The following is a 6781-nucleotide window of genomic DNA, read 5'->3' as shown; positions in this document are numbered from 1 at the left end:
TCTCTCTCTCTCGCTCTCTCTCTCTCTCTCTCTCTCTCTCGCTCTCTCTCTCTCTCTCTCTCTCTCTCGCTCTCTCTCTCTCTCTCTCTCTCTCTCGCTCTCTCTCTCTCTCTCTCTCTCTCTCGCTCTCTCTCTCTCTCTCTCTCTCTCTCGCTCTCTCTCTCTCTCTCTCTCTCTCTCGCTCTCTCTCTCTCTCTCTCTCTCTCTCGCTCTCTCTCTCTCTCTCTCTCTCTCTCGCTCTCTCTCTCTCTCTCTCTCTCTCTCGCTCTCTCTCTCTCTCTCTCTCTCTCTCGCTCTCTCTCTCTCTCTCTCTCTCTCTCGCTCTCTCTCTCTCTCTCTCTCTCTCTCGCTCTCTCTCTCTCTCTCTCTCTCTCTCGCTCTCTCTCTCTCTCTCTCTCTCTCTCGCTCTCTCTCTCTCTCTCTCTCTCTCTCGCTCTCTCTCTCTCTCTCTCTCTCTCTCGCTCTCTCTCTCTCTCTCTCTCTCTCTCGCTCTCTCTCTCTCTCTCTCTCTCTCTCGCTCTCTCTCTCTCTCTCTCTCTCTCTCGCTCTCTCTCTCTCTCTCTCTCTCTCTCGCTCTCTCTCTCTCTCTCTCTCTCTCTCGCTCTCTCTCTCTCTCTCTCTCTCTCTCGCTCTCTCTCTCTCTCTCTCTCTCTCTCGCTCTCTCTCTCTCTCTCTCTCTCTCTCGCTCTCTCTCTCTCTCTCTCTCTCTCTCGCTCTCTCTCTCTCTCTCTCTCTCTCTCGCTCTCTCTCTCTCTCTCTCTCTCTCTCGCTCTCTCTCTCTCTCTCTCTCTCTCTCTCTCTCTCTCTCTCTCTCACACATTGTTTTTTCTCCATTGCATTTGATGAAGTTTTTTGTTGAAAATATAGTATTTATGGATATTGCTTATTTTTCTTGTATACTTCATTTAAATTTTCATACGCCTTCATATATTGATTTTCACTCATGATTTTTTGAATCATTTTCATAACCTTCTAACTGCTATTCTCGAATTGTCTCAACTCAAATGCTTCTTTGGGTTCACATATATAAATTTTTGCATTCCGAGGCATCTGTACTTTTTTCGGGTGAAGACTTGTGGTAACCATCGCATTTACTTCACTCTTGACTTTCATTGATCCTACTCCATGATGATTAATTTCTTGTGAAGGGCAAAAAGTATCCATAGCAAATGAATTATTATAGAAGCGAATATATTTCCGAAATCGTCGCCCACTGTCACTATTTAGAATAAATAGGTTCCTCATTTTATTAGGAAAAATAGGCTTAGGACCCAACTTAACTTTTCCACCGTGACAACAGCTATGCTTGACACAACCACGTTCTAATTTGAATGACAAGGCATCAGATGATGAACATTCGTGATCTAACCTTTCAGTATCCAACATTTTGATATCTACTGTTTTCTCGCCAAGATATTGTCTTCGCACTTCTTTTCTATTTCTCTTTCTATGAATGTAACACTCATGATTCATCTCCCTAATTTTAGAATTATTAGAGGCTTTTTTAGTTGCATCATTTCCCGGCTCATGATGCGAATATCCATAATTGGTTTCTTTCTTGGTAGATTGAAATCCCATAGAACTAATATTCAGTTCAGCTTCTGATAAGTAATTCCGTGCATGTTAATTATTGTGGATTGTTCCCGACTTTCTCCTCCTTTTTCTATCAATTTCCTCAAAATCTTCTCTGATTCCTACTCCGCTGCTGACGAATATGATAATCATGATTTTCTGAAAAAGCCTCGCCTTCATCACTTTCTTTATATCTTCATTTTCGCTCTACCTGACTTCGTTTGTTTCTACTCAACTCTTTCGAATTTCCACTCGAACGTTAACGAACTTAGTAATTATGATTTTATGAAGAAATCTTGGCTCTATGATTCTATCTATATCTTCGTTTTCATTCTCTTTGATTAATTTCTTTCTGACTTAATGAATCGAATTCTTCTTCCGAATTATGCAATGACAGAGACTTGCTGTTTTCATTCTCACACATAATTTGCATGTACCGTGAAGGATATTATGGATTGTCACGTCATAAAAGTCGTATTTTTCTCATTCAACCCACTCAACAAATACTCACTCCTATGAAATATGAATTCAAGAATCTAAATGTCGTCGAGAAATCTATGAAAATTCAGACACTCTAAAATATGCTACAAATTGTCACATTAAAATCAGAGCTAAAATTATTGGATTTTAGAATCATTGTACGACGTAAAATTTATATTCTTACCTTTTACTAAAATATAAAGGAAAACCGTCTCGTTTAGGGTTAGGGTTTGAGTTGAGAATATTCGCTGATCACGAAATTTGGAGTTGTGGTGATAGTTAAATCTGAATTTAAATATATTTTGAAAAACTATTCGGTTTCCAAAAACATGAGTGTAGTTTACAAAAGTTTACGTAGTTCAAATTCCTACCCCTGGAATTATCTGAGGGATCTGATTCTGTGTTATGCAATTTATGTTACAGCTTGGTTTCAGTTTACGATAGTATTCATTTTTATGCATCTTTGGGTGGATTTGTAATTTCCTCACCAGCAACTAGACTTCCTAGAGGTTATTATGTCTACTTTCACAGAAACATTTTCTTCCACTCGTACAGTTTGTTTTGAGTTTTGAGAATATTGGCAAGAAAGTTAGTGGTTTTGGGTGAGACTGTAACACTTCGCATTAGTCGAACACCTTATATGTAAGAAGAGATACCGCTCTCGCTTAAAGAATTTTTATCCCCGGATAGACTCAATTGTTCCTTATACTTCATAACTATTCCGCGTAACATCGACTCTGCACCGTTACAAATCGGAAAGATTGAAAACCGGATCGATTAAGTAAACTACTTCCACCAGTATTGCCTCCGCTGCGTCGCTGCTTAGTAGAGTAAGAGGGCATTATTGGCGAGTTTTTTCCCAGTAATTCCCCCCTCCCTCCCCCCTTTTTTCCAGGAAATGCACGTGCACGTCCCCCCTCCCCCCTCGGCGGCATGCCTTTGAAGAGGTCGTCGGCGCGCTGGGGGGCCCCCTGGGGTGCAGGGCCTCAAAGTTGCGGTCCGACGGTCACAGGAAGTGGGTGGTGAAATTATTCTTATTGTCTAGGATACATAATTTTCTTAATTGTAAAAGATGATGATGATGATGATGATGATTATTATTTTTTTTCCTCGTGAATGAGATCGCTGGATGACCCTCGAGGGCTCCGACTTCACCTCGAAGACCATCCAGCAAGCTAAGCGATACAAACAAGTCCTAATCGCTCTGCCGTAGCGCTCCCTCTAACCAGAGGGTGAGCACTACTGCAGTCCAGAATCATTTTGCCCAGTTGAAGGGACCCAAGAATGACAGCATTTTGCATCTGGCCAGCCAGTATTAAGGCATTGCGCCTGCAGGTGCAATTGGCGTAGGGAGTGTGGCGAACACATCGCCCGGCATGTCCGCAATAGCCATGGTGGTGTCGGGCTAACCACCCGGCGGCACCTATACCCGGTTCCGTCATCGAGCCGCGGCAGAGCCCCCCACAATCGATCCCTCTCGGATGGGGACCGCGGATCAGTTGAGAGAGGCGACAGATCTGGATCCAACAATGGTAACAACTTGGCTGTCCATAGGATTAGGTGGTCGGAGGAGCTCAAGGAGGACCTCATGCAATGTTGGGTGGATAGTCAGCCGGCGCACCGAGGATACATAGCGCGGATGCGGGGCTTGTGGTGTGCTATGCACCCCGAGTATGCACATTGTAGGGCACGGCATCTTCGAGATCAGGCTAGTCGCTTGCGTCGGCAGGGCTATGATTTGCTCGTCGTTCCACGACGGCTGTCGGGTGGTCGTTTCTCTCAGATTTCTGTGAGAAGCGTCGAACCTCAGCCGGAGCAATCTGCCCGTCATAGTGATGAGGTGCCGGGGAGAGCTTTGAGGGATATGGGATCAAGGGGGGAGAGGGTCACGGGGAAGTTACGTATGATTATTTTTTTTCTCCCTCGTGAATGAGATCGCTGGATAACCCTCGAGGGCTCCGACATCACCTCGAAGACCACCCAGCAAGCTAAGCGATACAAACAAGTCCTAATCGCTCTGCAGTAGCACTCCCTCCAACCAGAGGGTGAGCACTACTGCAGTCCAGAATCATGATGCCTAAGTAGTCGAAGAGACCCAAGAATGACAGCCTTTGGCATCTGGCCAGCCAGTATTAAGGCATTGCGCCTGCAGGCTGGAATCACCTCAAGCGCAGATACAAAAGACTGTTTCATGCCGCCAAGAGAGCCAATGATCAGGACGATCAGCTTGACCCTAAACCCGCGGTTCAACTGACGCAGCTCAAACAGGAGCAGCTAGTATTTGAGCCGTTTCTCCTCTTCCTTCCCAGATATATTGCTCTTGGCTGGCGCCGAGAACTCAACCACGTAGATGACTTTGTCTTCAAAGTCGAAGAGGATGATATCAGGCTTCGTCGCAGCGACGGGCCTGATAGTCGCAAACGAGAAGTTCCAGTAAATCTTACACCTCTCAGTCATGACAACGGACTCAATATCTCCTGGAGCATAAGGCAGAATCGGCGTCCGGTCTATCCCATAAGAGTGCCGCAGATGGTAATACAACACTCTCAAAGCCGCGTTTTGACGGTGGATATAACTCGTCACTGCATATGTCGGGCAAGCCGACAAAAGATGCATCAGAGTTTCCGGGGACTGTTTGCAAGCCCGACACCTAACATCCGGGACTTGCCACCCCATAACACGGCTCCTATAGACCAAGGTGTTTATCACGCCATCTTGAAACGCGCAAATGAAGCCCTCGGTTTCAGACATCAAGCCAGCCGACTTCAAAAATGAGAAAGTCAGCTGGACGGACAAGCCATGTTCTTCCACATGACGAAAGAACACGCCCTACATGGGCCTGTCAACGTGTAGACGAAGCAAGGTGGACTGTTCCGCCTCCTTGATGGTCGCTCTTCGCCGAGATTTAGTTATGCTGGCCAATGAATGAATAGCCAGCTGACCACCTCGGCCACGACGAAACTCCAACCCGAGAGCCTCAGCTGCGGTATCCGCCGCCTTGTAGAGAAAGGCCTGAATCCCATGAAGCTCATGATCGTGCACAAACTCCAAGAGAGGATCCAAGCCGTTCATCACGTCACAGGCCAAGCCGAGGACCAAGCGCTCATGGAGAGATTCTAGGCTGAGTAGTCCTCGGCCACCACTGTCACGCGGGAAGTATAAACGGGGACATGAAGATCGGGGATGTAGGCTCCTGTGGATGTTCATTAGCTTATAAGTATCCCTGTCCAACTCCCGGACAGGGAGACCCGGCGCGTATCTGCGGCTCTCCCGGCGCGTATCTGGGAGACCCGGGTTCGATTCCCGGATGGGTGAAGCGGAAATTTTCTCTCTCTAAATTCCAATTCTCTTAGAATTTTTTTGATTATTATTATTATTATTATTATTATTATTATTATTATTATTATTATTATTATTGATCAATTAATGAAGGTACACAATTTTTTTAGTGGAACGCTGATTACAATGTAAAATACCTTTGCCAGATAAGCTCTGAAAAGGTTTACTTAAATTTTTACGATTACAATTTCGGTTTTGAGTAATTTTTTTAAACATTTTCATAATAATGCGATCGTTACGTTTTGTGTCTGAAGAAAATAGTTTATGAAAGGATTGTAAAGACCGATCATTGAACAACCAGTGAAGCACAGTAATGCAGTACTGGCCACAAACATCAGACGAGATATCTTGGAGTCTTTTCTGGCTCCATTCATATACATGGCAATTTCGCTTAAGACGCTGAGCGATTCTTGTGTCGAAGGGCGGCATTCCGAAGCTGTCGAAATAGATTCCTCGTCCATTTGAACCGAGGTAAACGGCAACCCAGTGGCTTCCTGCTTGGTTGTGGTTATCGGTGTTGATGATGATGGCACAGGGCCGGGACCATGTCCAGGGGACACGGTCAGCAGGGTAGACGCCTCCAATTGATGCATCGGTATGGGTAGTACCTTCAGGAGCTCAAGTATATTCAAAAGACGATGGTACGCAGGACAATAGTCGTAGCTTTGTGACCCGGGTAGAAAAGTTTTATGGTGTGACACCTGCTCGGTTGTTTGGACGCAACTAACGTAATTGTGTGGTGAACCTCTATTAAATAGTTTAGTATTCTTTTTCAGCCACTGTAGTCGACAATAACTTGTCTTGTTGAGTCAATTTCCAACAAATTATCGTATTCAGCATATAGCAGACAATTTACATTTTGCTCTGTTGCTTTGTTGAATCGTACTTCAATACGAACACTCCCACTCTTTACGAGATTCCAATGACCGGCAGAACTTGCAGATAAATCGGGAGTCAGGTCAAAGGCGAATAAATGGTCTTCCATGGTCACTAAAATGCGTTCCAGTTCCCGCAAATAAAGTATTAAAAGCTTCCATATCTAGACACCCGTCAGAGGTAAAACTCGGTTGCAGGGGTTTCGTAGGTACTTGGCGTCCATCGACATTCAGGCATAAAAAGTTGATTCCAAAATTCTGGAAGTTGAAGGGATTCTTCTTCCTCGCTCCATTGAAACTGGCATTGTCAACAAATCCAAGTATAATTCTTTTAGGCAGTTGCCCTAAAATTGCGTTATCTATCGTCTCTCCCATAATTCCATTGTGCAGAACAAAAGATTTAACCTTAAAACGGGTCAAGGGATATTTTGCAGTTGTCTTTGCAAGCGTTTTAGCGAGAGCTATCAATGTTCCAGGGCTGAGTTTCACGCGTCGAACAATTAAAGAGGCCTCCA

Source organism: Diachasma alloeum, unplaced genomic scaffold (genome assembly GCF_001412515.2).
Source record: "Diachasma alloeum isolate Michigan unplaced genomic scaffold, Dall2.0 Dall_scaffold_00376, whole genome shotgun sequence".
NCBI classification, from domain to species: Eukaryota; Metazoa; Arthropoda; class Insecta; order Hymenoptera; family Braconidae; genus Diachasma; species Diachasma alloeum.
The sequence above is the reverse complement of the archived record's forward strand: the minus strand, read 5'-3'. Positions refer to the sequence as shown.